The sequence below is a fragment of the Triturus cristatus genome, chromosome 6 (genome assembly GCF_964204655.1).
Source record: "Triturus cristatus chromosome 6, aTriCri1.1, whole genome shotgun sequence".
NCBI classification, from domain to species: domain Eukaryota; kingdom Metazoa; phylum Chordata; class Amphibia; order Caudata; family Salamandridae; genus Triturus; species Triturus cristatus.
The window spans coordinates 1,632,052,195-1,632,066,656 of record NC_140589.1 but is presented as its reverse complement, the minus strand read 5'-3'; the positions used below and the strand labels follow the sequence as shown (position 1 = coordinate 1,632,066,656).

The 14,462-nt window shown below is 46.4% G+C and overlaps 1 protein-coding gene across 2 annotated transcripts in view; it reads left to right on the top strand.

Annotated features, from left to right (window-relative positions):
* Positions 1-374: 374 nt before the first annotated feature.
* The window catches only part of PPM1B (protein phosphatase, Mg2+/Mn2+ dependent 1B), a 201,743-nt gene continuing 187,655 nt past the window's right edge, over positions 375-14,462 (top strand). The window contains exon 1 of one of the 2 annotated variants that reach the window (XM_085612778.1): positions 375-553. The gene's annotated coding sequence lies outside the window, so the exon portion shown is untranslated. The remainder of the gene's footprint in view (positions 554-14,462) is intronic. The other variant, XM_085612779.1, reaches the window with a different exon arrangement.

Genomic DNA, 14,462 nt, shown 5'->3' with positions numbered 1-14,462 from the left:
AACAGCTTTCATTTTCTCTGTCGGTCCCCCGTCTTACCTACGTATAGCCTTAGAAATACCCCTAAACCTCTCCTCGGCTTCCCTATCACTCCATCAGGTGTCTCAGGCAAGCACGCAGCACGCTACCAGTTGGGGGAGGGGTCATTCACTGACAGGAACGCGCTTGAGTTGCGTCACACAACAGCAAACAAGCCCCGGACGTACTCTTTGCACCCGGCAGTAGAGGTCGTTGTACCAAAACTACACTCTAGCTTTGATCTCCGCTCTATGGTTGTGTGCAGCTGTAGCCCGCCCCTCCGCCCGGTTTTTCTCCAACTGAAACCCGAAGGCTGCATGACATCATTGAATAAACAAAAAGGGGAGGGTCCGAGAACGGGGTCAGCGCGCCTGCGTTGTCCTTGACGGTTACGTACTTGTCACGTGACACAGCGTCGTCGCTAGGTCGTTTCCTGTGATGGGAACTAGTCGCGACCGCCGACCCCGCAGCCCCCGTGTGAGCGGAGCGCCGCCCGCTGCCAGGCCCACTGAGCCCGGGAGCCGCCACGAGTCACAGGTGAGCTAGAGTCCACGGATTTCCAAGGCCGAGCGATATCCGCCCCACCTTCCACCCCAGGGGAGGGGCCCACTTCATCGCTGTCACTCTGATTCCCTACACGTCGGGCCCTGCGAGGCAGCGCTGTCTCTCACTGGTGCCAAGCTCATCTACTGTCTCTCAGTACGAGTATCAGTGTCTCAGGCCTCAGGTGAATTGTCATATGTGGGAAGGTGTCAGATCCGCCCAGGCCGGGACCTCTGCCCTATCATTCTGCTTTGTCGGTTGAGGTTTGTCACTTTCCTCACACTGAAGTTCTCCCAGTCAGCAAGCAGGGTATCAACGTATATGGCAGTTGGTTAACCATACGAGCTATTATGTACCATTTCCAAAATGCTTCGTCTCTATTTGCGCCCGTAGATTGACTGCCAACATCTGATTTTACCCTGTTATTCGAGTTGACCTATGCAGTGTGAATTCAATTGATATACTCCCAAACAAGCCCGATGTTGGATGCTTTTCTTCAGTGTGTTTATCTGTACACGGACGGTCAAGTTCTATATCTAGGGAAATAATCTCAAGTGTACTGCCCTGCGCATACATCTAACTCTTCAACACGTGCTTGACCTCCTGGTTTTACCCTGGTCAGTATTTAGCACTGTGTGTGGTGGTTATCCATGTATGCCAGTTTCACATCACCAGCCACTATTGAATAAACATTAGGAAGAATTGCGGTTAGAACGGGAGTGAGACACGTTTATTTATCCACTTGTGCCAAATGTAAGAATTTTTACTATTAGCTGATGCTGTGCATTTTATTGCCAATTCGCTTCTCCCGCGGGCGCCCACTGCCTGGTCTGCCATCCAGCACCCTTCCTGTAATCACCATTTGTTAACAGTGGGCGACTTAATTGATGAAAGAAGCCCAGGGTTTTGGTGCGCTGTCACAAGCTGAAATAGTGCTAGGACTCGTGATACAGTACCGCACTGAAGTTGGCAGCAGTGTTGTCATCCTGTCGCAGCCTCTGAATACAGTTCTCTTGAGTCTGAATATGAGCTTTGTATGCAAAAAAACGCGACACCTGTTTCTTCTGTCCCTTTTGGTTTTTCTTGCTCTCATTTTGCTGAGAGTTTTTAACTTCATATTTTGGATCAGGAACTTGAACGTATACATAATGACTGGTTTACCAAAAAAGTAGTAAATCTGTACCTATACTTGTACTTTATTATTAACTGTACAATGAATTAAACTCATTACAGTAAAAGTGCTCAACATGTTGCGGCTAAAACAGATGGTTAAAAACTGTTGTTTGTAAAACAAATTTTGATAAAAGAATTTGCCTTCCCTCCCCAATTCTACCAAAGTCAATCTTCCACAGAGTTTGTTTATGGAGGTGTGGCTTTGGCAGTCCAGAATCCCGTGTTGTTCTATGAGGATGGCTAACATTATAGAGCTGTGATTCATTCCCATTGACCTCTGATCCATTAACCATGAGAGGCACTTTCCTGGAGGGGATGCTGGAAGTGTAGAAAGGCATCAATACACGGTCAAGATCACCTCAACATTCTTTCGCTGGTGTACTTCTCCAGAGTTTTATTTCGTTCATTTACTGTTTATAGAAGTATTTCTTCTTCAACATCAGAATACTTATTTCGCTTGATTAAAACCCTAAAAGTACACACAATAAAATCAAAATACACACATCATAAATAGGCACTGAATAAATACTCATTAAAATCTTACCGGTATAACATCACAACATACAAATAATAAAAACAGATCTTGCATGATACCAATTTTCTTATATATTTTTTAACTGCACGTCTCTTCCTGGCAGCAGCAACTAAAAAGATTAGCAACACTGAAGCATTCCAGGAGGCTGGTTAACATTTGGAGATAAATTAGTGACGGTCTTACTTGCAGAAAAACCTTTGTCTTTTAGTAATGTTACTATAAAACATTGACGGAGGGAGCAATAATGAGCACGCAACAGCAAAAAAATGCATTGTCCGGAGTAGAAATATATCGCATGAACAAGATTACAATCCCTCTACCTTTTGCCACCCTTGTGGTTCTGTAAGCAAGCAATGTAGGAAATTTAATCTGAACCTCTTTTGTAGGAAGCAATGATAAGGGATTGTAGTTTTTATGGCTGATTTTAGACCTTTGTACCAATTTTAAGAAAGCCTTCATAACGACCTGTGGCCCAAAAAAGCACAGTATTAACTCAATAACTTCAGGCTCCGAACATGTATTATGCACTTGCACGTTCCCATATCTGGGCATAGTATTTTCTGATAATGGCTCTTTGGCAGCTCATGCTGCCACAGCAGAAGTACATTTTTAAAAGCCACTAATTCGATCTTGAGCCTTCCACAACCCAAACAAGCTGAGGTAGTATTATCTATAATAAAAATGTATTAACAGTGTATTCCCACTGCCACATATGGCGCAGAAGTTTGGGGTTTTACAAATTGTAGCGGAATCCAGAGAGGGGAAAATAGATTTAGTCAAACTTAGGGGCCCACATTTCCTCCCCAAACTTCGGGTGTCATAAGGAATTACATTTGTATTACATAAAAGATTTTATTAGGTCCCGTCCCGCTATATTCTGGCTAAAAGTTTGGCAAAATCCAGCAGCAACCTTGACGAGGGATATTATAGCAGACTGTCTTAAATGTGACAAGGGAAGGCGTTATACCCTGGCTTGCCGCTGTTAGAAAAAGTCTAAGCAGCGTGAACCTAGAGCATATCTTTCTAAACCCAACTGACCAAGAGGGAATAAATATAAAGGTCCTTATGGGCGCACTATATGAATCTTCTAATATTGCAAGATATGCCACAGAGCTCTCAGAATCATCAGTTGCTAGGTATATGTCGTTAGTGGATGCTAATAGCCCCCGAACCTATATGCCATCCAAGTATCTTTTGAAGAATATAGGTCATTGGGAGAGAAATTTGCTCTTTCGCCTCTGGGCCGGCACTTTAAAATATTCACTTTGCTTTGGGATTTAACATCAATCTCGAGCAAATGCCTTGCCCTTGTGGCATTTGTAGCAATCAAACAATGTTACACTTTTTATTTTTCTGCAACTTTTATCAAAAATACACTAAACAGTATCTGATGTTTGAGTACATGTGGATATCTATCCAAATAAGCTTCTATTATTGAATAAAAAGTCAAGTTTATTTTGGAGCCTGTACTACTAAAACTAACATACTGGTATTCAGCCAACTAAACCGGGTCTTGTATATACATGCATCCCAAATTCTTTATTCCCCTCCTAAAGTTAATCTTTTATTTGTGCTCACTTCTGTTTTTTAAGTATCATTTTCATATTTAATTTGCTCCTTGTTATAATTGTTTGCACAGCTTTTGGATCATATCTTGCTGCTGACTTACTTTTTGTGATGTGTAAAGTACTCAGATGCCAACTATGGTCTCTTTGCACTACTCGTTTTAAGAAAAACTGAAAGTGATGACATCCCATTTGAAAGCTAACTGCATTTTTAAATCCTTTCAAAACAGATTTCCTCCCCCCCCCCATTATGTAGATATTATGGGTGAGCATTTTGCGTCTTTAAGCCTAAGTTAAAGAATGATCGGCTGTCTGAGACGGAGTCAAGAATTATGACAACTTTCTTTTTTTTAAAGAAACCGTGTCTGTCCCACCCCCATTAACCTTTAACCAGACTTGTTGAAGTGATCCCAGTCTTCTCATTTAACTTAAAAAGGCTAACTGGTCATTCAACACATTTTAAGATCTGCACATTTGTCAATATCATCATTTATCTTTATTTCGGTCACTAGGACCATAAAAGAATATAAAATAGTACAAAAGTTATAGACAATAAAATACAGACAGAATTCTAGTAATTATAAACAAAACACAGTTAAGCTAAGATCGTCACGGTAGTTCATTCAGTTGAGAGGACTTAAGGCAGTGCATACGAATGATCCACATTGATGTTAAAAATTTGGCAACAGCAAATACAGTTGGGGCAGAAAGATCTGTTTTCAGTATTCTGAAAGCTCGAACATGCTGTCTAAAACCCAGGTTTCTAAGGAGAGGGCGAAGCCAATAGTTCCTTGGTCTTTGGTATGCTGGGCAAAAAAATATAACATGGTGATCCGTCTCACACGTATGCGCGCAAGCGGGACAATGAGCTGTGTGATGGGAGTGTGGCCAAAGAACCGTGTGCGCCCTAAGGGGGAGAGTGCTATAACGCCATTGCATATATAGCTTCCTGATTATTGGCAGGCCCATGTCATCAAAGAGAAGCTCTAGGTGGTATGAGTCTTTGAAACCCAAAAAGTGACCAATTTGGGACCCCTCCCGCCGTCTCGTGAAAGCAACATTTAGGTTGTATTCATAGTAAGCCATCGATATGGATTTTCTTGAGACCCTGGGGCAAGCAGACGCTGGGTTGTACCACAATTCTGGTCTACCCAATGACTCGCAAATATGCTTGATGTATCTTAGCCATGGGATTTGTATATTTTTACAAAGACGCAGGATATCTGTCAACTCAGCTCTATATTTGGAAAGATCTGGCGAAGACCATATTTTACACCAGAAGGTTAAGGGTCTAAGACCCAGCTCCTCTGAGACCGGTCTCAGACCCAGATCCAAACTGAGTGGCAAGAGTGGGGTACTAGTTGGTAGAGCTGCCATTTGCCTGATGAAATTATTTTCCGTTACCTGCAGCTTCTGCCCAGACGTGTGACCCCATATTTCAGCTCCATAGGTCGCTGCCCCTCTAGCCTGGATTTTATAAATTTGTAGACGGGGGGCGAATGGCTTGTATGTCAATCCTTTGGTCATCCTGGCAATACCACCCACCGACTGAGTCAGTTTCATGTTTGCCTTGATTTTATGCGAATCCCACGTCATAAACTGATTAATTACTACCCCCAGATACTCAAACGTGTGAACCCGCTCCAATCTGGAGGACCCTATAGAGGGGCACGCACGCGTTGTGGAGGGCCGGTTGAAGATCATGTACTTGGTTTTTGCGGCATTAATCTCCAATCCGCGATCCACACAAACTGGCGAACCCGTCCAAAATTCGTTGTAAGCCCATGGGGGATTTGGAGAGCAGCAGGGTATCATCCGCAAACATAATAGCGGGGACCCTGCTGCCATCCAACTTGTGGGCATCAGTATTGCTCACCTCATTGAGATGGTTTATAACCCCGTTGACAAAGAGGCAGAACAATGTCGGTGCAAAGACACAGCCCTGTCTAACCCCCCTGTCAACGGGGAAGGCGTCCGAAAGGGTCCCTCCTCTTCCACATCTTACCCGGGCGAAGTTTCCCTGATGTAATCTCTTCAAGATTGATAAGATGTCAGCGGGAACCTCAAGGTCTGATAAAACAGCCCATAATTTATCCCTGGGGACTAGGTCGAAGGCGGCACGCAAATCCACGAAAACCGTGTATATGCTGCCGCCCTCAATCAACACAGTCTTCCAATATAGAAGAATCAAGCGGAAGATTTGGTCGATAGTAGAAATGCCTCTGCGGAACCCTGCTTGGTATGGACTCATGATCGCACTCGCCTCTATCCAATCCTGAAGGCGATTTAACATAAGTCTACCAAAGATCTTCTGGGGGACATCAATAAGGCTAATAGGTCTGTAATTGGCTGGGAGCAGAGGGGAACCCTTTTTGAAAATTGGGACAATCTCTGCGCCCAGCCAAGTACCCGGCACAGCCATGCCTCCCAGGATGGCATTAAAGAGAGTCATAAGGTAGGGCGCCCAAACATCCGGTTCTTGCTTGAATAGGTCACCCGGCATACCATCCAAGCCTGGTGCCTTTCCAGATGCCAGCCCAGCAACAGCCGCTCGCACCTCTTCCATTATGAACAACTCCCCATTCCCAGCGGGGCAAGACAATTGGGTAGAACTTACCCTGTCGTCCTCCGGTAATTTGTAAAGGGACTGGAAGTGCTCCTGCCATACCTTAGCTGAAATGTTAGGTTGTATGGCGGAGGCCAGCTCCTCCGAGCCTGTGTTAACACATCGCCAAAATTTGCGCGAGTCCCCCCCTAGCCAGGAAGGTGGTGAGTTTTGCCCATTTTTCGTGTTCCCATTCGCTTTTGGCATTGGAAGTCAAAGATTTGTAAGCTGATCTCCTTGCCCTAATTTCCACATTTCCCTTTCCCTCTTTGCTTGCGGCAAGCACTGTTATACCAGAGGGGGCCGGCGGTTTTACCAACAAGCCTGCGTGGTTTGTTGGTTAAGCATTCGGCAAGGGACTTGACAAGGTCACCGTGTATCTGGCCTAGTTGTGTGTGTACGTCCTGGGTGGTGTCTTTCAGCTTGAGTGCCTGGACCTTTTCGAATATGGGGATTACCTGCACATAGAGCTTAGGTATCTTCTCGGGGTGGGAGACTATTGGCTCCCATTTCACTCTACGCCTGTTGTTCTCAACAACCAGGCTCTCCTCAGAGGACACCCTTTGTTTCCCCCCTGGCCTCCGGCCCAGGATGGACATAAACTAGTTCCAGGGCATTATGATCACTATCATCCCTGGCAGTTACCCAAAAGTCTGATATGCGACCATGAGGTCAGGGGAACCAGGACAAATCGAGTCGTGATTCTCTGCCCACTCTATTGAAAGTGCATTTGGAAGGAATGTCGGAATTAAACCTTCCATTGCAGGCCCGGAGGCCATATTTCAAAGTTAGGGAAGTAATTTGTAGGGCCAGAGGAGACTACGTTCTTGGGGCCGGAGCCTGAGAGGGGGGTATGGACCAAAAAAGGTCCTCCTCCGAGGCCAGCCCTTCCAGAGTATCTGTGAGGGGCTCGAAGTGGCAATTGAAATCGCCACCTATTAAAAAGGGGGTACCCGCAGGAATTTCATTAAGGGCAAGCACAAGCTCCGCAATTTTGGGCGACTCCTGTGTAATGTTCACTGGCCTAGAATAAACATTTATCAACAGGAGGCTTTGGGAGTTAGGCCATTCCAACAGTACAAGTAGGATGTCTTCCGTATTCGACGGGAGAATAGCAGCCCTGCACCCCAGGTCAGTAGCCACCCATATTGCAAGGCCGCCATTTGTCAATAGTTAGCTGATGCATGGCTTCTGAAACTGTACTAGAAAGAGCATTGCATTCTGGTGCTCTCACATTCTGGGAAGTATTTTGGAGACTCCAGGTAGACGTTTGGCATTTTCCAAACCAATGGGCATGATGGCAACCAAAACACACATTGTTTGAACTGGCTAGATAGCGAAGCATATGAACTTTAAAACCATGGTTGATAGTGTTAACCTCTGCAACAACTAAAGGAAGATTGCAACTGGTAATATTGAGATCCCTGAGTTTGGAGGCCAGGAAGAATCCACATCTTTCAAAGGCTGTAATGATGACTGTTAACAGCAGCACACATGTTAAACTAATTTTAAAGCAGTGATATTCCCCATAATAAGTGTTCCAACATATATAGTAAAACTCTTGAGACAATAAGTGATTTGGTGCGTCTGGCCTGAAGCCTGCCTGAAAGTCACATATTGTTGTTCTTTTCAATGGGTTGCTAACAGTAGGCACTTAGTGACCTTTCTATGAACATTAACCAATTAGAAATTTGCTTGACATTTGATACTTTATTAGTTTTCTAAATGTTTCCAATGTCCCTTTCAAAATTCATCAGCAATAAGTATCTCAGTAATGCCCATTTTTTTTTGTCCATGAACATTGTGGCAAAAAGTGAGGCAAATGAAGGACTATTAGTACAGAAGTTCAAACCTCAGTTTTCGCTCACTCACAATCACTTGTTCGGATCAGCTTTAGACCAGCTCAAGGTGTAAAGAGAAATATCATGAAAGCTTGCATAGAGAGATGTTATCAATCCAGTGAGAGCTTACCAAGGCAGTAGTAGTGGGGAGAGGGAGGGAGGAGGTCTTTTTGGGAGTATATATTTTGTAGTTGCTTTAGTTGATAAATGTGGGCCAGTGACTTATCTGACATTTGTGCAGAAAGTGTTAATTTACAAGCATTAACCCAAGTTGTTCAGCAAGTCCTGTGCAAACACTAATCCCTGTTTCCAAAAAGCGTGTCCTCACTTGTTGAGAGACTAAACATGACTATCTCATATGAAGAATGGATGAAAAGCTTCTTTTTGGTATAATCTGGATTCTATTACCCTCTGTCATGGCTTTCTTGTTCCGTGATAAACTCCGTAACACTTGAGGTTTACTGTGGAGGAAATAATGACTCCCGGTCCTGAAAGAGTTAACTTTTTGATAGGTAACCCATCAAATTGTTAAGTTGTTTAATGGGTCTGGCACCATTCTTTCCCTAACCTTAAACCTAAAATATGTTGGTGCATATGTAATTAATTAATAAACAAAACACTGCTAAAACAGAGGTATGGTTCTGGATAAAACTCTCAATCGGTGTACTTCAGCAGTTATTATACACAACTTTTGCATATTTTTGGATTTTAATAGGCTTGAGTACTTCAAACCTCTGCACAGACACGCCAAAGAAATCTGGGACCTCCTCGACACACTCTCTCCAGACATTGCCTTCCTCACGGAGACCTGGACTAACGCTGCCTACGTCCCCTACATCGCCACCGCCATCCCCGACGGCTACAAGATCGAGACGTGCCCAAGAAAGACCCTCCGCGTCGCCCTCGCCTACAGACCCCCAGGACCCTGTGCCCATTTCACCAACACCATTGCTGACCTCATCGCACCCCACGACATTGACTCCACGGACTAAATACTCACCAGAGACCTGAACTTCTATCTCAACAACTGCAGCGACCCAGACTCCACCACCCTCCTGGACAACCACGACAACCTCGGACTGAAGCAGCTCGTTACCACCCACACACACCCTAAACCCCATCTCTGCAGGAGGGACAAAAATCCACTTTAGCCACACCTCGCAGCCCCTATGGACAGACCATCACTGTGTACACTTCTGTCAGCACCACTGCCGCACACAAGGTCGCCCCCCCCCCCTGCCCGACAAGAATGAACTGGAGCAAGGTCACAGAGGAGCACCTCAACTCTGCCCACGAGCACCCCCCCCCCCCCCCCCCCCCCACCACGACCGACGGCAACTCTGCAGCCATGGAACTACACTGCTGGATCACCAGCTGCGTTGACCAGCTCGCTCCCCTCCGCCGCTCGGCAGACCACGCCCTCCTGAAGGCGGCTTGGTTCTCCACCACCTCCGAGAAACAAGACGCTCCTGCTGACGGCTCGAGAAACGTTGAAGAAACACCGAAGACCAATCCACCTACAAACTCTCCATGACCGAATACCACCAACTTATAAGAACCAGCAAGAGGACCTTCATCAGAAACAAAATCCTCAACGCCAGCAACTCAAAGGAACTCTTCAACATAATCCAACAGTCCACCCCCCCCCCCTCCCCCCCCCCCCCCCCCCAGCGACGTCATGGACATCACACCATGCCAGCCTCCCCCCTCCAGCAACGACAGCCAGCCCACCATCACCACCTGGACACCACCACGGCCTTTAAGAGCACTCACTCGGGAGCCCCCACAGACAGACCCCTGCCTGCCTCACATCTTTCACAGAGCCGCTGTCACCAGCGCACCCGAACTACGCCGCACCATCAACGCCACCTTCCTAGCCGGCAACTTCCCTGACGACTGGAAGCGGGCTGAGGTCAAGCCCCTCTGCAATAAGCCCTCGGCAGACCGACAGACCTGAAAAACTATCGGTCAGTCTCCCCCCCCACCCCCACCTTTCACTGCCATAGTAGCCTTGAGATTTTTCAAAACTGAGCTGACCAATTTTATTGAAGACAAAACCATCTTCGACTCCTCCCAGTCCTAATTCCGCAGCACCGAGACCGCCCTCCTCGCCGCCACAGGCGACATCTGCATGCTACTCGACCAAGAGCACACCCGGCCCTCATCCTGCTCGAGCTCTCTGCTGCCTTCGACACAATCTCCCACCTCACTCTTGCAACCAGAATCCACGACGTCGGGATATTTGGATCCGCACTCTACTGGATCAGCTCCTTTCTCGCTGGCAGAACCCAAAGAATCAGACTCCCTCCCCATCTCTCCAAACCCACAGAGATAAACTGCGGAGTACCCCAAGTATCATCACTCAGCCCCACACTCTTCAACATCTACATGGCCCCCCTCACCACCATCCTCAGCTTAGTATCCTACGCCGAACTACACCCAGCTCATCCTCTTCCTCACGAAGAACCCCGAAGACTCCAGACTCCGCTTCCAAGAAGGAATGAAAGACGTTGCAGCCTGGATGAGTGACAGCTGCCTGAAACTGAACTCTGAGAAGAGAGATGTCCTCATCCTTGGACCCTCCCCCACCGCATGGGACAGCTCATGGTGGCCCTTGGAACCGCCCCCCCCTCTCCTCCCCACCCTGACGGACCACGCCTGGAACCTCTGCATCATTCTAGACTCCTCCCTCACCATGACTCGCCAGACCAACGCCATCGCCTCCACCTGTTTCAACACCCTCCGGATCCTCCGCAAGACCTTCAAGTGGGTCCCACCCGAAACCATAAAGACCGTCACTCGCGCACTCATTACCAGCAGACTGGACTACGGAAACGCCCTCTATGTGGGAATCAGCAAAGCCCTGTTACAGAAGCTCCAGACCATCCAAAACACCGCAGCCAGACCTGCCCTCTGCATCGCACGAAATGAGCACATGACCCAACACCTGCAAGACCTCCACTGGCTCCCTGTCGAGAAGAGAGTAACCTTCAAGCTACTCGCCCACGCCTACAAATCCCTGTACAACACCAGACCCAAATACTTAAACAATGGAATCTCCTTCCACACACCCAAGAGAAACCGCTGACCTTGCACTAGCCGTGACCCCTGCGCATCCACAGAACCAGAGCAGGGGGAAGATCCTTCTCCTCTGTCGCAGCCAAAGCCTGGAACAAACTCCCAGTCAACATCACACTCTTCCCCCCCCCCCCCCCCCCCCTCTCCTCAATGCACACCTTCATGAAGAACCTCAACCTGGCTTTTTGGCCGAACCAGAGCTGCACCCTCCCATGCCCCTACCTCCCCAGCGCCTTGAGACCCTCACGGGTGAATAGCGCGCTTTACAAACCCCTGATTGATTGAAACCATAACTTGCCTCTAGCGTAATTGTTTTTTTGTTCCGGCTGATTTCTTTGTGGTTCTTTTATAATGCACTTTAGTCACATGCTGTAAGATCAGATTATTCATAGCTGGGCTTGACTGCTGCTCCTAACTCTTGGTACTTGTGGCCTTTGGCTCTCCCTTTCTTGTGATTTTTTTTCCCCCTCTTGTTTCTCTATTTCTAAATGCCTCATATCATTATACATATTACTTATGGACCTAGTTCTATACCAGAATTCCACCGTAAAATTCCAAAAGATTTGATGGACCTAGCAGCAAAGGTCTCTCTTTCCAATAACAGATGGGGCGAGCGACTATGCAATGGACAAGAAAAATCTAGAGCAGGGTTCTCCAACCTTTTTGGTAATAAGAGCTACTTATGGTCAGTGAGAACAATCGTGTGTTACTAATATTAGTGTTGTAATATTGACATCTAACAAGATTAGTTTATTAGCCACCATATGGAGAATTGCCAGCAGTAGTCACCTCAGTGCATCTGGCACTATTGCCAGCAGTAATGTAAAAATGCTTTTATCTATGTGGAATAAATGAAAAAACATTTAGAGTGCAGGGCTACTCCGGAGAGTGACCTGGTGCGGTAATACGTAACAGCCATTGCTGGAACTCCCCGTAACCAAGTTATTAATAGTAATTTAAAAGGCAGAACTGCACAGAGGAGACCTACTTCCAGGTAGGTGGAGAGCTACCAGAAGCTGACAAGCTACTCGTTGGAGAAGCCTGATCTAGATGTCCTTTTTAGGTCTCGCATGGTGTCTGAAGCGAGAGATAACGGGGGGGGGGAAGGAGTGTGAGCAGTGGCATAAGGAAACTTGAGCCCGTACCCCTTGCTCCCAGCCGCCGCCCATGCACAGTGCCAGGGGGGAGGGGCCTGGAGCGCGGGGGCTATTGCCACGCCACTGTGTATGGGGGGCAACTGGACAACAGCAGTGTGGGCTGGAAACAAAAAACAGCCGATGCTGGGCAAGTCTGACCACTTGTGTTTCTTGGTGGGGTGGTCAAAGTGGACAGTGGCAATTTCGCGGCCAGCGTTGTCCAGGTCATAGCACTTTTTTGTTGTTGTGAGGGAATTACAGACGAAGGAAGGCAGGTGAGGGGGCATTGTGCACAACGGGAGGAGGGCGGCATGGCGGCTTTGGGGCATCACGGACACAGAAACGAGGACAAGGCTGGTGTGTGGGGGCACCACAAACAACGGAAGGTGCGAGAGGCCATCGACATCACCACAAGAAGGGCGGGTGGGGGCACAGCAAATGCGCAAGAATCACAGAAAACAGCAGGAGGGAGGGCGTGTGGGGGCAAGCATCTTGGAGGGCAAAGGGGGGGGGCATAGTTCGCGAGCAGGTGTGAGCAAGCATCGGGAACAAGGGAAGGCCAGAAGGTCGGGAAGAACACGAGGAGCCAGTTTGGAAAAGAAAAGAAAACCACACACACTGGTAGAGTTAGTTAAACACAAAGAGCAAGCATTGAAAATGCAATAGGTCTCGCCTTTAAGATAAAGCCATCTGCTTTGCTAATGGTATTGTATAGCAAAGCAAATGGCTTTAACTTAATAAAAGGCGAGACCAATTGCATTTTTGATGCTTGTTTTCTAGTGCCAGTAAGGAGAATTTGTTTTTAACCTTTCATTTGTAATCTCATGATAAGGACCACACTAATATTAACATGGACTATAAAGGTGCCTACAGGAATATAAATAACAATGGCTTGACAAATGCACCATGTTCACTGAAGCATGTGTTTAGAGTGTACTGAAATTTGTGATATACATATTAGCTCAGTTATAGCTTTCCCTACATAACTAACTGAACCCAGCTCTCCAAAAACCGATGCTGCAAATGCATATCCTATATTGACCACCAGAAAATGAGTAGATTGATTGCTCCAAATAAGAGAAATAATAAACTTGGTGATCGATCAATTCATCAAGTTAAATTTGAGCCCAAGGGAAAGCAATTTGACAGCAAAGTGAAGATCTCCCCCACACAGGACACAGTATGACGTTCTGATCAAATCAACCTATCCACCTCTTCCACTACTACCTCAGTACTTTATCCTCTTGACAGTTCTTTCTGCAATACGTTCATGGATGCTACTGGAGCATTGGGAATTAGCACAGCAACAGCTCTTGGACCACCCAGTTAACATGCATAATATTGAATCCCGTTTATTGTTTTATAGACTTTATTGATTATTTTTTTCTTATCCCCAGATCCCTCGAAGAAGCTGTGTTGAATAGATTGCACATCATAGACATGTATGTGTTGCAACTATTACATTACTTAACTCCTAAAACATGTACTTTGGGAATCCCATGATTACATAGGATGTTGACAGACTAGTCCTTATTATTTCTTGTGTTGCATTTGCTGGCTGCAGTGTAGTAAGAATAGTTATTGATAATGCTGACAAGCTATGAGTAATAGATATTGATGTAGTCGCCTGTGCCCTAGGAAAGTTTGTAAATCACCTGAGGCTTTACCTGCTCATGCCCATGGTTCAGGAACAGCCAGCTCCCGACCTATAAGAAATTTCAGACTGCTCAGTAGGCTCGTAGTAGATGCTAAACAGATAGTTGGGACAAAAACTGAGTTAGGGATGATAATTAGTGACTGGTCTAAACAGGAAAAGGACAAGCAAACCATTGCACTACAAACAGCAGGCCTTGGTTACCTTCTGAGTTTGCTGATTCCCCCTCAACCTGAACGTCGATGGTTGAGGGAAGAGAAATGAGTTTTCAATACAGGACCTATTTTATACCAGCAGGAAGCACCCCACAGCATTC